Genomic DNA, 18,183 nt, shown 5'->3' on the forward strand with positions numbered 1-18,183 from the left:
CTGCTCAACTTATTTATCGCAGCAAGAAAATAGATCGCCACTGCTTTACTCTGATTTCTTGTCTTGGTTGCGAAGTTGCCTTTGTCTGGTTTGCACCTTCAGATCCGCCATGGCAGGCTCAACACTATACTCCCAATGCTTATGGTTTTCCCCTTTTATATTCCACACTAGTTAAATCACAGTAGACTAAATTTCAAAATTGGGTCAGTCGATTTTTCAGAGCTCGCCGGAGTTCGCCGGTGCGATCGAAGGGGCTCGGGTGGTTGTGGGGCCTCACCGAACGAAGAAAACTCGACGCGGGTGGGGGTTGGGGCGGGGGTGGGGGTGGGGGTGGCGGAGGAACACAGGCGGTGGGGGCCGGTGGTCCGGCCGGCGGCCCGTGCGGTGTTCTGTATGGGAAGAATCAGAGACGAGGAAGAAGAAGGGTTAGGAGACGTAGGATCTTCATCCAACCGCCTGAAATGGTCGAGAGACAACTGGGAGTTGCATTCTTAATGCGCTCTGGTTCATCATGTGTGGGCACTGCGCAACCAACATTTTATTATCCAAAATCTGCTTGCTCTTCTTTACCATGTTCCTCTTCCGTTCTTCTTTAATATGTACTCTCTCCGTTCCTAAATACAAGTCTTTGTATAGATTCCACCATGGACTACATATGGAGCAAAATGAGTGAATCTACACTCTAAAATGTATCTGGATACATCTGTATGTGATCCATAGTGAAAATCTCTACCAAGACTTATATTTTGGAATGGAGGGAGTATGATAGTAGTACAGTATGTTCCTTGTACTGAAGATGAGCAGGGACATTTGCAGTGTAGAGGTCTATACGGTCGGTTGTGATGGACACTTTGAGCCTCTTTGATTCGTAGGATCTTGTAAACATAGGAATAGGATTTGTAGTGGCCTGCCCACTTGAATCCTATAAGAATAGCAAGGAAATGCGGGGAGCTGTGTCGCCTTTGAGAGTTACACTGATATTAACAGTAACACACCTTCACTTGAAGAGAGCTGGTATTCGAAGCCTTTCTAGCCGTACCGGCAATACTAGCACATATATTCCAGCAAGTTCCACTTTGCTGATTTTACTCTGATGCTTAAGGTTTTCCCGTTATATCTACACTATGATCTGTGTAGCTACTTTGTGTCGCACTAGCAGCAGTCCACTCTTGAAGCTAAACACTGCAATGACTTACAAAATTGGCACCAAGGCATTGAGTGCCATTCTGGATGCAATGAAACTCATACGCTCCCCACCTATTGATTCTTGTTCAGAATATGATCCTAATGACTATTCTAACCTCGAGGAGTCAAAGGCAGATGGCCTGTCCTGTTCACCCATCAAGGTGCCTGTTCTAATTTGGCAATGTTTTATTGATTGCGGGTATCTTGCATATGTTGTCTTGCATTTCTTCTACTTTGTTGCACCGCCATCTGCTTAGTTTACTCATCATATATGTCGAGATGCCATGCCCATCCATTATCAATACATATTCCATCTGTCATCATACCATGTTTTTCCACTCAAATGCCGTTCTTGTGCATCAGACATCAAAAAGGAAGAGGGTGATTGCCGAACCTGAAGGAGCACTAGCAAAGTCCTTGAAAAACGTGGTGGTGCCGGAGAAATCAGACAACACCCCACTTATATTGACTGTACAACCAGTGACACAAAACGTAGGACCGACTCCAGCAGACTATACCCATACTTCACTGGCCACACCACTAGCCCCACCACACAGGACCTGCACTCTATCAAAAGGTATACCGATTTCATTTGCCATAACACCAGCTGTACCACAGAAAAATCCCACTCCAGCAAAAAGTACAACAAGTCCACCGGCCGAAGACCTATCCCAACTACAGAGACGGCCAATTCGTGCAGATTGGAACCCCATTCCATTTATTCCCAGTTTAAAAGACAATGCTTTCAATGTTGTTAGGGACTACGTGCATATATTCCCATCATGGGAAGATTATTGTGAAGACAAACACCATTTTCACATCTTCCTGTCCAACTTACGTGTAAGTGCTATTATTCATGGTTATTATTTTCCTGTTTTCTGCTGATTGAACACATCAATGATTTACATTACATTGTTGTAACTAGGCGAGGGTCAATCTGGATAGTCATGACGAGCAAAGCTTGCTTGTGCTTTTCAAGGAAGCATTGCAGCAGTATCAGTGTTACCTGAGGAAATCACACTTTGATGGCAAGTCTATAAACGAATTTCCGGTGAAGTCTCCTGTGCTAAATTTAGAAGACATTGAATGGAAAAACCTTGTTATGCACTGGTCTCGTTCCCAGGATGAGGTACTGTCTATGAAATCACATGACAATTTGAACTTCTACTTTTCCGCATGTGCCTTACAGATCTTTTTTGCAGGAAATCTGCTCGAAGAAGAATTCCGGTTTGACAAGAACGACAGGATATCGCAAATATGCTGCCCGCTGATTTGCTCTTGTTAGTACCTGTTGTCCTGTATCACTGTACTTGCATACATACCTGGTTCATTATGTGACAGCAGTATGCATGATAGCTTGCTTATCAATTGTTCGCTCCAAATTATCTGATCTGTATGAATGGTTACATTAGTGTAGAATATATCCAATGCCAATGTTTTTTTAGCTCTGCATTGTTCTTGTAAGTACATGCCGTCCTTTATCAGTGTACATATAATGACAGGTAGTTGTTCATGTACCATCACTCTGCAGCTTATTTTCCTTTGCCCTCCATTTTCTACACATCAGATCTATATTTACTCTTACCATAAGGTTGGAACTGAAGAAGTTTAGCTGTGCATTGCTCTTGGCTGTACCTTTTGCCTGTATCACTGCACTTACATTTATAGCTACTTGGTTATGTAGCATCACTCTTCATCTTATCTTAAATATTCTCCATTTTTTCGTATATTATCACATCTATATTTACTCTTAACAAAATGTAGAATAAAGGCAATGCTTTTGAAGAAGATTCTGTGGTAAACTTCTTGAATTGCCCCCCATCAGCATGGACAAGGCCTTTATAGAGCCTGTCTTCACCAATAATGTAAGTTTGTCCATCTCAAGCCTTCAAACTTTGTTGTATATATTTGGTTAGGCATGACTGCAACAGCTGTTTATTTTTGGTGTTTGCATCAAATTGCTTGTTTAAAGTTTATTATGTAGTTCATAAATAAAAGTTTGTCCTTTCTCAATTTAAGTTTTCAGTTGTACAACCAAGTTCCTTCTTCATACCATGTAAATTAAACTATACAGAGCAAGTGATCTTCTTTTGCACTGCATGTATGCTTCTGTTCTTCATCCGTAATCCAGTGGTGTGGAGAACCTACCCACTACAGCACAATGTCATATTCTGCAATGTCTTAACTATGAACAATGTCATATCATTCTACTATTATTTAAACCGTCTCTTTATTTGCCAATCTGAAATGGTATAAATTGACAGCACACTAACCATTGATACTTATGAGTTCTTGATCTGTAATCCAGTGGTGTCGTGAAGCTGCCAACTCCTTCACAATGTCATTTCCTGCCACGTCTTGACATGAACAATACCATATTGTGTTATGCAATTTTAAACTGTGTCACTTTATTCGTTAGTAAGAAATGTGATGAATTGTCAGCACTGATACTTTTATGTGCAAAACCTGTCATCTGTCTGCTTGTTTATCTTTCGGAGTGAGGAAGATATGAGTGTTGAACAAGCGCAGTCTCATCATCTTGCTCAGCTGCTTGCGCTGCAGCTCCCCAGCAGGGCTAACCTTTCTTGAACTCTATTGAAGTGCTGTCGGTTTTGTATATTATTTTGTCGGCATGTTTATTTGCACTGGTGGCGATCTTTGATGCCCAGTGTATGTAATCTGATGTCTGCTTGTGCTTTATTATCATAGTGGCGAACTTTGATGCCCAGTGGATGTAATATGCCGTAATTTCTTTATTGTATAGTCTAGGTTTTTTCTTATTCACGATGCTGCAGTTATTTTACTGTATATATATCCTGTCTTCGCAGTAAACCGGCCAAACCGTAAAATTACGGTACATAATCGGGCCGTCATGCAATCACGATGTAGGTTGGGCCTGAAACGTACCGAACAGCTCACAGGCCGGCAGCAGCCCGAAATGAACCCCGGCCCATGATTGTGCGAATCAAATCACGGGCTTTTAACAGGCCAAAATTGTCTCGGTCCTTGTTTGGCCCAATCAGATATCGGCTGCGAGCAGGCCGGATGCAAACCGGACCGTAGTTAGGCCCAACTATATGACGGGATTTTAACAGACCGAAATTAATATAGGGCCGAAATGTTAAACGGGCCCTTAATAGGCCAAAACTAATATCAGGCCGAATTACTAAGTGGGCCTTTAGCAAGTGGGCCCAAAAGCATAGTGTCTAGTTGACGGGCCGAATCTGATATGGGCCATAATTGAGCCCAAAGCCTCTTAAAGGGCCGGACCTGATCTGGGTCGTAATTTGGCCCAGAACGTGGTAGGCTTTTAACGGGCCGGATCTCATATGGGCCACTATTAGGCCCGAAGCGTGGCAGTCCATTAATGGACCGGATCAAATATGGGCCGGCATTTGGCCCAAAACATGGCATCCAGTTAATGGGCCGGCCTACTAGGGTCCTCAAAATCTTGTGGGCCTACAGCTGGGCCGGCCCATTAATGTCGGCGAAATCTCGTGGGCCTTTAGCTGGGCCGACCCATTATGATCCGCAAGAATCTTGTGGGCCTTTACCTGGGCCGGCCCATTATGGCACACAAAAATCTTGTGGGCCTTTACCTGGGCCGGCCCATTATGGCCCGCAAAATCTTGTGGGCCTTTAGCTGCGCTAGCCCATTATGGTCCACAAAATCTCGTGGGCCTTTAGCTGGGCCGGCCCATTATGGTCCGCAAAATCTCGTGGGCCTTCAGTTGGGCCGGCCCATTTAAACTTGATGGTCCGGTCCACGTGTCAACATATCATAGGCGCGTCTCGCCCATTGGATGAGTGACACCTGTGCCAACACGGACCCGACACGTGTCTCCTCCAGCCAATGATGATTTTACACGTGGAAAATCCCCATTGGTCGGGGCTGTTAACGGGTTATCGGATCCAAAACCCGACCCGATAGCTTAACGGCGTTCCGTTACGGTGGATGCCACGTGTCGGTCACCCTTGACGAAAGCACTTCTGTGACGCGCGATTTATCGTCATGGAAGTGGACACTTCCGTGATGATAATTTTGGTAATGTCATGGAACACTTCTACGACAGCACAGGTATGACTATCTTGATTCTGTCATAAATTTGTCATGGATGTACATGCATGACAAAAAACGCGACCTACTGTGACAAACACGTATCATCACGGAAGTGTAATTTTTTTTGTAGTGGAGACATCTCTGCCTGCTCCGCTGCCGCCGACGCGGCCGCGTCCCTGGCCTTCTTGGTGTTGAGCCTGTTCCGCCGGTCGATGGTGACAGCCTCTCGGTGCTGAACCTCCGCCCTCCACTCGGCGTTGGACACACCCGGTGGTTTTGCCATCGGCACCCTCGGCTTCCTCTGCTTCGGATGGGTGGAATCAGCAGCAGAAGTGGAGCGAAGGGCCGAATACTTCTTTGGTGACATGGCGGCCGAATGGCGGGGGGGGGGGGGGGGCGGAGGAGAATGGCGGAAGCGGCGGGGCAGAAGGGGGGAAGCCATGAGGAAATGGAGGGAAAGGGGAAAACGGCGGGAAAAGACCCGTCTGTCGCCGACAGAGCGGGCCCACACGCCTTTTTGCTTCGGGCGGCGGCCCCAGGTGCCCCCAGGGGGCTGGGTTCGGCTCAGGTTCGCCGGCTATTATTTCGGCCCAAATCGGCGATAAATGAGGACTTGGGGGCGCGACTGGGCCGATATTTCGCCGCCGGCGCTAAAAAATGCGCCCTGGGGGGCTGTTGGGGGGGCGAATGGAGATGCTCTGAGGGAGGGGCTGCAACAAACGATTTGTTGGCCCCAGACCACCCGAACAAACCAGAGCCCACCCCCCTCCATGAGAAAACTAGAGAGCCCTCATTCGAGTCACGGAAATTCGGCCAGAAAAGGCACATTTTTCCTGTGATGACTCTAACAAGACTTAAAAAACAGGTGTTTGAACATCATTTTGAAAAACTAAAACAAAATTCCATTAAAATCGAAGGACGTAAACAAAAGGAAATTTCCATGTGGTGTCCTATAAAAATGGCAAGGCATATATAAAATAACAGTAATGAATTATTGGTCATGTGACTATATTATACCCATTTACTAAAAAATTGCCATTTTTAATTTTTTAAAATGAAATCTTCCCAAAAAATGACATTCTAGCGGAACATTTTTTTACAATTTGCCATGATGTTATTATTTTCCAATGGCGAGTTTTGCAACATTTTTTATTTCTTAAAAAAATCATGGCAATAAATATTCTAACAATAACTTTGATAATGCTCACATGTTGCCATGTGAAAAAAACATGTTAGGAAATTGACATGGCAAAAAAATATCATGGAAAAAATGAACAGTAAAAAAATTAAATTATGAATGAAATTTCCATTGCATGTGCATATTAAAAAATTGTGATCTTTTGTATGAAAAAATTACCATGTATGTGAAATAATACAAAAATGAACAAAAGAATGCCATACAAATGCATACTAAAATTTGTCATGGTACTTTAATTGAAATTGTCATCTTTCGTATAAGAAATTTGCCATGTATGTGAAAGAACACAAATAATGACCAAAAAACTGCCATGATGCATACTAAAAATTGTCGATGACCTTGAGGGCACGATGCTGGTAGAACACTCTTGTTGAATTGACCCAAGTTGTATGTTATACTTCCAATTTTTTTTCACAAGTCTATACCATGACACGGGATGTTCATGTATCCACAATTCCTTAGACCATGAGAGGATGATACACTTTGGGGTTGCTCCAACATCACTCGTAAGAAAGGTGATCATAATGGCGACTTACAGGTTTATCAGAAACTCATGACAAGGGACTACATAGCTCAAAACTGGGATTTGCTACTCCGACGATGGAGAGATATTTGAAAGTGCAACTAATCCCCAGGTGGTTTTGATAATTCATACCAACATATAGCTCATTGAACTAATGTCCATTCAAGTTAAATATTTCAGAAAGACCAATGATTGGCATGGCATGGATTAGAGATGTGGACCCCTCAAAATGCTAAGGACACATATTGGCAAAAACTCAAGACTCTACATTTTCATTTTAGTGATCCAAGATCACATTGAGTCCATAGGAAAAGCCAATACTATTAAAAGGGATGAGGTGTTGCTTAATGGTCTACTTGCTCAAAGTGCTTAGTGATATTGCTCCAAAATCCTCAGCCACTTTCTCTTCCAAATATGTCCAAAACTCAAAGTCAAACTCAGGCCCACCAAAATGATTCATCTGGCGCCACCGAGTTCAGTTGACATAGCCACTGCCAGAAACCCTAGTAATTCGGTTACACCAATACGGATCTCGGTCTCACCGAGATGGCCCTGCAAACTCTTTGTTGGCTGTTGCAATTATTTTGGTCTCACCGAAATGTGCAATCGGTCCCACATAGTTTGCTTGACCAACTCTCTGTTTGCTCTTTGCTGAAATCGGTCTCACCAAGTTCAAGCAATCGGCTTCACCAAGATGAGGTTTTTCCCTAGCCCTACACTAGTAGAAAAAGGGCCTAATGTGAAGCACATTAGTCCCGGTTTGTAACTGAACCGGCACTAATGTGACCATTAGTGCCGGTTCCAACGGCTAGGCGGGCGGCGATCATTAGTACCGGTTCATGGCGAACCTTTAGTACCGGTTCATGCCACGAACCGGTACTAAAGAGATTGTGGCAGGCTGTTGTCAGGCTGGGGCCCGACCAGCCCCTTTAGTACCGGTTCGTGCCACGAACCGGTACTAAAGAGGTTGTGGCAGGCTGTTTTTAGTCCCACCTCGCTCCCCTAACAGGGTTTTACCACCTTAAATATGTTACTTCTCAAACTATCACAAGCACTTGGTCTTCATTGAACTCTATGTGTAGAATTTGTGGCTGCAATATGAGTCTTCACCGGTTTCTAAACCGTTGAGGACTCATATTGACAATTCAGATTGTACACAAAAAGATCATTGATGATCAATGTATTTTTATGTATATTTTTACATGTTTAGACAATTCAGATTGTACACAAAAAGATTATTGATGATCAATGTATTTTTGATGTATATTTTTACATGTTTACATATAGCAGTAGCGCATTTCACTGTAGCGCGCTACGGTTAAGCCATTCTATCTTTCCCCAACCGGCCGACCCTCACTCTCTCCTCTCTCCACTCACACTCACACTCACTCGGTCTCCCCCATCAATCCCCCCGCGTCGGTCCTCCCCCGCCGGCCACCCCTCACTCTCTCCTCTCGCCAAACTTATTACAACTTCAGGCCTTGAGGAAATGGTGTAGACTGCGCGGAGCTATATGTCCTTTCTCAATGCCTGAAGCTAAGCAACGTGCAGGTGAGCATTGCGCCTCTCCTTCATTTACGGCAAAAACTAAGCCTGAAGCTAAGCATGTGCAAAAAAGTGGAGAGGGTTACGGCAAAACTAAGCGTGAAGCTAAGCAACGTGCAGGTGAGCATTGCACCTCTCCTTCATTTTTCTAAACTTATTGCAACTCCAGACTTTTTGTGCGTTCAGTAAGCACCATTCAAAGCCACGTCATCAACTTTCAACCCTTTCTGCATTCATTTGCTATTTTCCATGCATTCACTGATTTTTTGAGCCAAATGACCCTGAAATTGAAAAGCACTACAAATGAACTCTGAAAAGGTTGAAACTTGGCATGGTATCATCATTTCACCCACCTAGCATGTGCAAAACAGTAGAGAGGGTTACGGCAAAAACTGGATGCACTTCGTGTACAAAATGGACAATCTCTTTCGAAGTATCAGGGTTTCGGACGAAAACTCATCTGTTACAAAGGCATTTCATTTTTTTAAAACTTATTACAACTCCAGACTTTTTGTGCGTTTGGTATGGACCATTCAAAGCCACATCATCAGATTTCAACTCTTTTTGTCGTGGATTTGTCACGACAGATGTCCTTAGTGTCAGGACTTAGTCGCGAGGCCAACGCATCTATGTGGTAGCTTGAGAGGGGTTGATCGGAATCGAGAGACGCAACACAAGACAAGGATTTAGACAGCTTCGGGCCCCGGGAAACATCATCCGGTAATAACCCTACATGCTGTTTGTGGCTAGGTCTCATTATGATCATCAGGGAGTCGCCGGTCAGCCGGCTCTTTGTGTCTAGCCCTAGAGATTATTGCTTCTTGCTTGTCCCTCTCTGGGGTGCCCTGCCCCTCCTTATATAAGTTGAAGGGGCGGGTTACATGACTAGTCCTAGTAGGATTAGGATTACTCAATTACAAGTGGAGTCCTAGTCTTGCTTCCTTTGTAAGGGAATATTCCTTACGCTTTCCTCTTAAACCGGCCCACCAGAGTATAAGCCGGCTTGCTGGGCCTTGGGCCTTGTCGTCCATTTGATCCGCCCGCCGGGTCTCCAGTGAGTCACAAGTCTAGGCGGGTTACATGTAAACCACCATGTCTGGGCGGATCGCCAGTGAGTCTCTTAGCTCCAGCCAGGTCTCTGGTGAGTCGCCAAGTCCGGCCGGGTCATACCGCGGGGTATATCCCCGACATTAGCCCCCAGTTTAATTTGGATTTATCCATGTTAAACTGATCCTGCAAAATAAACACCAGAACAACTTTGACAGGTTGTGCTCTGGGTTAAAAATTCTTGTAAATCGGCACCTGATCATCTTTAAGTCCTTGTCATTTCCTTCTTGATACATGCCCATGAACTCATAGCAAATCTCCTTAGCAGATATGTTTCAACTTTGTCAATGAAAAAAATCCAGATACTTCTTTTGAAAAATCCGGGTCAAACAGGCCAGCTTCAGAATCAATTTGCTGACATTGGTCTCTTGTAGAGAAATATTGTAAGAAATAATCCACTTGAGTCAGCTTCCAAAGCGCCGGCTTAAAAAATATAGGTCTTGAAATACTCATCTGATTTTCAACCGGCTTAAAGATATAGATCTTGCCGAGTTATAATTTCCAAAATCTCCGGGTTATAAAAGACTGATGATGCCGAGTCATAATTGTTGTTGACACCGGGTCATGCAATTGATCTTCTTGATTTGCTCAAAACTGAGAATTTGAAGATGTTCCTCCTTTATATGCATAATACCTGTAGCCCCCAAGTCTTAAGAGGAGAACATAGTGATAACTTAAGACTTGCTTCAATATAAGTGTTGCAACCTTGAAGAAATCCGGGTCATTCATCTCAATCATTAGTCATAAACTGAATATTCCACATATGTAGCCCCCAAGTGCCGGGTTGTCATGCTTGCAGCAACCTGAGACTTGTAATTGCCTTATGCTCATAAAAACTTCAACCAGTGTAGCCCCCAAGGGCCAAGTCATTATGCAATAATGAGCAGGGACTTTGTAAATATGGTCATGTAAACTTGAGCAGCAACGTGTAGCTCCCAAGGGCCGGGTCATTATGCAATAATGAGCAGGGACTTTGTAAATATGATTCATTGATAATAACATCATATGATGTAATCTCCACCATGGGGCTTGAACCCACGTCCACAAGGTTAAGAGCTTTGTACTCTACCAACTGAGTAGTGGATTTTTCAATATAATGCATTAAGGCTTGTGTACCTTGAATTTTCGACAGGAGCAATTGGTAGCCCCCAAGGGCCGGCTCATCTAGAATGTGATGAGTCGGGTCTTCAATAAGTTGAGCAAAAAATGACTTTGCATTAGCCCCCAAGTGCCATGGTGCATGCTGGCAGTGACATGGGACTTGCATATTTAATGTAATCACAATTTGAATAATGTAGCCCCCAAGTGCCGGGTCGTAAGCTTGTAGCGACTCGGGAGTATTCCTTCTATTATAGAATAAATCATATCCAAAATAATAGCCATTGCGCGAAAGTGACTTTGGAAAACCTCAGTCATAATACTGGTTTATTGATAACCATAAAATCCAGCCATATTGGCTATTCCAGATTCGAATAACATAATCCGGTATGAAAACCTCAATCATTCAATATCATCATGAAAATCCAGCCAATTTTGGCTATGAAAAATGTAAATCCTTATCAGTTGACAAGTAAATTTGGATTTTAAATACTCAGCGGTTCTTGGCCGATGGCGACTTAATGCGCATTCATTATAAGCCAGAATTTCTGTAACCCGGCGGCTTATAGACTTTGAGAAAATCCAGAATGGATAACCCTTTTGAAGCATCAATTTTGATGATGAGCTTGAACTTAAGCATTTATATAAGTCATAGTTCTGCAAATCCTGCACAGAGTTTAAACAACATATGTCTTGGCGACTTAACGTCAAAAGCCAGGGCGGGTAACCACCCAAATGTAGCCTTATCCTGCACACGAGTAGATCACAAGAACCCTTGGCGGTTTACCGCAGGGTGGGTCATAATATCTGTGATATTGAATTTGCACTGCCGGTTTATGTGACCTGCACAGTAAGGGTGATAACCCAATCTTTAGAAGCCAAGACTTCCAAATGTTTAATGATTGTCATATGCTGGCGACTTATCGTCCAAAGCCAAGCCGGGTTAAATAGAAACCACATATATATGCTTCAGATATGAGCAAAAAGTCTCAAGACAAACCCAAAAGACTGTTGTCAAAAAACTTAAATCAAACAGAAAAATTTGAGGCTTCTGATTCGAATACGATCAGTAAACCGGACCAAAGGGGTTAAGCTAGGATTCGAATACGATCATGTAGCCCCCAGTGGCTTTGGCGCTGCGCCGATCAAGAGGGTACCGACATCTGTGTTCTCTTTGGTTCGAATACAACCTATGTTTGAACAGGAAGCCCCCTAATGACCTTGAGAGGTTTTTAACGACCCTGATTCAAATACGATCCAAGTCGGACCCAAAAGGGGTTAAGCTATGATTCGAATACGATCAAGAAGCCCCCTAGTGAGTTTTGGCGTTGCGCCGATCAAGAGGGTACCGACAGCTATGTTCTCTTTGGTTCGAATACGACCTATGTTTGAACAGGAAGCCCCCAAATGACCTTGAGAATTTTTTAACGACTCTGATTCGAATACGATCAAAGTCGGACCCAAAAGGGGTTAAGCTACGATTCGAATACGATCAAGAAGCCCCCAAGTGAGTTTGGCATTGTGCCGATCAAGAGGGTACTGACAGCTATGTTCTCTTTGGTTCGAATACGACCTATGTTTGAACAGGAAGCCCCCAAATGACCTTGAGGCAGGGTACCTATATGTGAGTTGTGCTTTGCAACAGACTCTCTTTGGTCCCTTTAATCTTGTCTGAGAACTCGAATTTTGTGAGAGATAAATTTTTTGAACCGGAAATTCTTAAACCGGATATTGAGAGTTTCAAAGCTTTGTGAGAGACAAATTTACCTTGAACCGGATTTTAATCCGGAATTCTTCTTTTTAAGCCGGACATTTTTCTGACGGTCTTTAAATGTTCATCGATAAAACAGTAATCTCCGGGGCCGGGTTATTTTTCCCTCCAATGACCCGGAGTTCTTGAATTCATTGAAACCGGCTAATTTTGCCGAGTCATACCATTGTAGTCCCCGAGTCTCAAGACGACTCGAGGAGTTGGCTTGAGATTCTCCATATTTGACCATAGCATAAGGTGTATATCATTGGCGTTGATAGTGCGATGTGAATCCACAGAAGGTTGAGGTGACTGCGGCGGGTTATAAATGATCCCGTATGAGCCGTGTCAGCAACTCGGCCAATGGTTCCTTCAAACTGGCTGTTTGAAGTTAACCAAACCATAGTGGCGGCGACTTGTGCACCTACCCATTGAGCCATCCAGTGCAGACGACGGCTGATAAAACATGATAACTTGCCTCCAATTTGTTGGAAGAAAACCGGGCTACCCAAGCAGTGACTTGCTCATACTCAATACACAGCTCATGCAGACAGGTGCGGCCCGGTGTGTTGATGTAGACCAGGCCGCGAGAGACGGACGGTAAAGACAACAGCAACATCTAGGCGGGACAGACAGATGAACCGGCCGTGGCGTTGTAAGCCGGTGCGGACGGGCAAGTTGTCCTCCTTGTTGTAAGCCGGCGTGGTCGCGAGAGACAGCCACGACGTTGTAAGCTGGTGCGGGAGTCCGTTGAGTAACGACGACCACCTGTGCCAAAAGATGTTGGCATGCCTCCATCTCCGCGGTATAATATCACTTTTTGTCATAAATAATTGCCCTGCATAAACAATATTGTAGACCAGGGCAAAGATAAACTTGTTCTTTGACAAAAACGACATGTGCTAATAAAACAAATTTGGCTGGATATCACCTGATTTGTTTGGACGACGGATGATCCGTTTATCGCGACAGAGGTGGCTCAGGCAGACCAGCGACTCAATATAGTTCCGGCGGCTTAGGCAGTCCGGCGACTTAATATAACCCCGACGGCTCAAAGCGGCAAGGGCGGCTCAACGCAGCTCCGGCGGGTTGACATAGCAGCGAAACGGAGGCATCACCATGGTGGCGGCTCAGAACGGACCGTCTGGGTCATGTTTTTTTTTCAAACATCTGACCACTTTGACTTTTTTTTCATCTAAATCTTGCAAGCCCATCGAACGTGGCTCTGGCCATTGAGAAATAGTAGACCATCCTAGTCTTTTGCTTGATATGACCAGTAATACTTGTTTGATTGATACGTGCCTGCTCGTACAGAAGCACTTGCCAATTGATTTACAGTCTCCCGTTGTCATGTTAGGGAATAGCAGCGGGAAGCTCACTCGAGGCACTCCTTCAGCGGCGGCGGCTCAGGAGCGGAGCCAAGCAACGGCGCAGGCGGCTCAAGGCCACAGCAGCGCAGCGGCTCACTGCAAGGATGAGACGGCGGCGGAGGCACGCAACAAGGCGGGGTGACTCAGCCGTGTGAGGAGGCGTCTGGTGTGAAGCGAGTTGGTTCGGGAGGGAGAACTGACGGCTTGAAGCTTGTTCCGGTGGTGTGGCATAAACAGGGCAGAGCTGGCGATTTGAGCGGCTCGAATGGCCGGGTAACGCCACATCGGTGGGTCAGAGCTAGCACAGGGCGCGGCTGTGGAGTCGGGCAGCTCGGAAGCGGCGACTTGCACGCGAAGGGTCTGGCGGCTTAACGCGAGCCGCTGCCAACAGTGGCAGGTCACACGCGGGAGAAGTCACCTGGCGGATCCATCCACAGCAGCTGGCCGGCTTGTAGAAAGACACATCAGTCCCGACAGCTCGACGGTGGCCGCGAGGCAGAGCTACGGCGATTTGAGCAGGCAACTCGGAGCAGCGGGTCACAACCGACGCAGGGCGGCTCATTGTAATGGACAACGACAGTGGCCGGCGACTTAACAGAGGCTGCGGCAAGGGGAGCGACAGCAGGGTCCGATGGCTCAAGACGTGCGCTAGGGGCGCTGGCGGCTCAAGGTACGGCGGCGGCAGGCCGCTCGAAACAAAACTGCAGTCACCGTATCTGTCTCTGAGTATTCCGGGTCATGGCAATTTTTTTTCAATGGATCGATCAATCGCTTAGCGTGACTATTACCTAGAATCCTAGATAGCCTTCTTACTTTCCTTTCTTTTTGTCTCGGGCTGCCAGAGATACCGCCTTGCCACGCCATGGCCCTGTAGCCTTCACGTGATGAGCAGGAGTACTAGTTGAAAACACTTGATGGCTGGAGTTGGCTTCGGCCTTCGTGTAGACTGTAGATTAATTTGACGTTTTGTAAGACCACTAGTAGATGTCCGCTGGCTTTGCAGATTCATTGCGCAGTACACCGGTGAATCACCTCAGAACTTGAAGCGAGGGGTACCAGCAAACCTCACCGATCGGCTGCTACTTTCAAGGGGTTGATCCGACCGCGTAATTAGGCGAGCACCCGTGAAGGAAACGGTTTCGATCTCCTTGAACTTCTGTCGGTCTCGGCGATATTTGTGACAGATCGCAGAACGGCGGCTGCACTCCCAGACGTGACCCTATTTCTAGGGTTCAACAGATCTTGTTGGGCAGACGCGTTTGGCCGGTCGACGTTGAATTTACCTTTTGACTCTCGTCTGGTTTATGCAGCTGCCAAAACTTTTTCAATCTTCATTGATAAACTCAGAATTGATTTAGATCCTTCTGCACCGGTTCTTCTCTACCCGGCAAATCGCGAACTTCTCGATCTCTAGAAGAGATCCCTCCAAGAACTCATCACCATCGTGCGCAGGCCCCACGGTGGGCGCCAACTGTCGTGGATTTGTTACGGCAGATGTCCTTAGTGTTAGGACTTAGTTGCGAGGCCAACGCATCTATGTGGTAGCTTGAGAGGGGTTGATCGGAATCGAGAGACGCAACACAAGACAAGGATTTAGACAGCTTTGGGCCCCGGGAAACATCATCCGGTAATAACCCTACATGCTGTTGGTGGCTAGGTCTCATTATGATCATCAGGGAGTCGCCGGCCAGCCGGCTCTTTGTGTCTAGCCCTAGAGATTATTGCTTCTTGCTTGTCCCTCTCTGGGGTGCCCTGCCCCTCCTTATATAAGTTGAAGGGGCGGGTTACATGACTAGTCCTAGTAGGATTAGGATTACTCAATTACAAGTGGAGTCCTAGTCTTGCTTTCTTTGTAAGGGAATATTCCTTACGCTTTCCTCTTAAACTGGCCCACCAGAGTATAAGCCGGCCTGCTGGGCCTTGGGCCTTGTCGTCCGTTTGATCCGCCCGCCGGGTCTCCTGTGAGTCACAAGTCTAGGCGGGTTACATGTAAACCGCCATGTCTGGGCGGATCGCCAGTGAGTCTCTTAGCTCCAGCCAGGTCTCTGGTGAGTCGCCAAGTCCGGCCGGGTCATAATTCCGGCCGGGTCATACCGCTGGGTATATCCCCGACATTAGCCCCCAGTTTAATTTGGATTTATCCATGTTAAACTGATCCTGCAAAATAAACACTAGAACAACTTTGACAGGTTGTGCTCCGGGTTAAAAATTCTTGTAAACCGGCACCTGATCATCTTTAAGTCCTTGTGATTCCCTTCTTGATACATGCCCATGAACTCATAGCAAATCCCCTTAGCAGATATGTTTCAACTTTGTCAATGCAAAAAATCCAGATACTTCTTTTGAAAAATCCGGGTCAAACAGGCCAGCTTCAGAATCAATTTGCTGACATTGGTCTCTTGTAGAGAAATATTGTAAGAAATAATCCACTTGAGTCAGCCTCCAAAGTGTCGGCTTAAAAAATATAGGTCTTGAAATACTCATCTGATTTTCAACCGGCTTAAAGATATAGATCTTGCCGAGTTATAATTTCCAAAATCTCCGGGTTATAAAAGACTGATGATGCCGAGTCATAATTGTTGTTGACACCGGGTCATGCAATTGATCTTCCTGATTTGCTCAAAACTGAGAATTTGAAGATGTTCCTCCTTTATATGCATAATACATGTAGCCTCCAACCGGTACTAAAGGCCCCTCCTATAAATATAACACTTATGAAAAATTCAGTTAGTTTCTTCTTCATCCGCTTTTTCGTCGTCGCGCCCGCATCCCCGTCGCCGATGCACCCGTCCCCGTCGCGCGCGCCCGTTTCCGTCCCCGTCGCCGTCGCCCCCGGCCCGTCCCCATCGCCGCCCCAGCCCGTCCCCATCGCCGCCCCAGCCCGTCGCCGCCCCCCGTCGCCTCGCATCGCCGGCCGTCGCCCCCGCGCTGTACGTAAGCCGCCCCCCTGCCGCGCGCGCCATGGCCGGCGGCTCTCACGCACACACAGTACACACACATGTACACACAGTACACACACAGAGACAGATTTTTCTTAATTATTTTATGTTTTCTGTTTTTTAGTTTTTTATACTTTTAGTTTATATAAATGTTAGATTAATTAATGTCAATTGTTAGATGATTATATATATATATATAAATGTTAGATATTAATGTCAAATGTTAGATGAATTAGCTAGATATTAATGTTAGATGGGTTATTTTTTATACTAATTTTAGTTATAGATGATTTAGATATATTAATGTTAGATGAATTACATATATTAAATTTAGGTATATGAGAATTGATCATCTAATTTAAATTTTACTATATAGAACTAGCTACTTTATTTTTAGTAAGAAAATTAATATAACTAGTTTATTTTTAGTAAGTGCTTAGTTGAATTAATAGAAATAGTTGAATTAATAGAACTAGTAAGTGTTTATCAATTAATGTTTGATAACCCACAAGTATAGGGGATCAATTGTAACCTCTTACGATAAGTAAGAGTGTCGAACCCAACGAGGAGCTAAAGGTAGAACAAATATTCCCTCAAGTTCTATCGACCACCAATACAACTCTACGCACGCTTAGCGTTCGCTTTACCTAGAACAAGTATGAAACTAGAAATACTTTGTAGGTGTTGTTGGATAGGTTTGCAAGAATATAAAGAGCGCGTAAATAAAAAGTAGGGGCTGTTTAGATAAAGACACAATAAAGTTAGTATAGCGAGTGTGGAAAAGTGGTGGTAGGAGTTGTGAAATTGTCCCTAAGCAATTGACTACTTTACTAGACCGATAGCAAGTTTTATGTGGGAGAGGCCACTGCTAGCATGTCATCCCTGACTTGGAATTCTATGAACTTATGATTGGAACTATTAGCAAGTGTCCGCAACTACTAACATTCATTAAGGTAAAACCCAACCATAGCATTAAGATATATTGGTCCCCCTTCAATCCCGTATGCATCAATTTCTATGCTAGGTTGAAGCTTCTGTCACTCTTGCCCTCCAATACATAGTCCTATCAACATACAACTAACTCTATGGTGTGATCCACACGCACGCTCATATGATGGGCACCAAAGGACAGCAACATAACCACAAGCAAATTAAATCAATCATAACAATTCATCAACCACCGATAGGACAACGAAAATCTACTCAGACATCATAGGATGGCAACACATCATTGGATAATAATATGAAGCATAAAGCACCATGTTCAAGTAGAGGGTACAGCGGGTTGCGGGAGAGTGGACCGCTGTAGATAGAGGGGGGAAGGTGATGGAGATGTTGGTGAAGATGGCAGAGTTATTGGTGAAGATCGCGGTGATGATGATGGTGGCCACGGCAGCGTTCCGGCGCC

The 18,183-nt window shown here is 45.0% G+C and overlaps 1 pseudogene; it reads right to left on the reverse strand.

Moving 5' to 3' along the window:
* LOC120969848 (uncharacterized) overlaps window positions 1-5,612 on the reverse strand; it is a 44,096-nt pseudogene extending 38,484 nt beyond the window's left edge.
* Window positions 5,613-18,183: the final 12,571 nt, after the last annotated feature.

This window comes from Aegilops tauschii, chromosome 1 (genome assembly GCF_002575655.3).
Source record: "Aegilops tauschii subsp. strangulata cultivar AL8/78 chromosome 1, Aet v6.0, whole genome shotgun sequence".
Lineage (NCBI taxonomy): Eukaryota > Viridiplantae > Streptophyta > Magnoliopsida > Poales > Poaceae > Aegilops > Aegilops tauschii.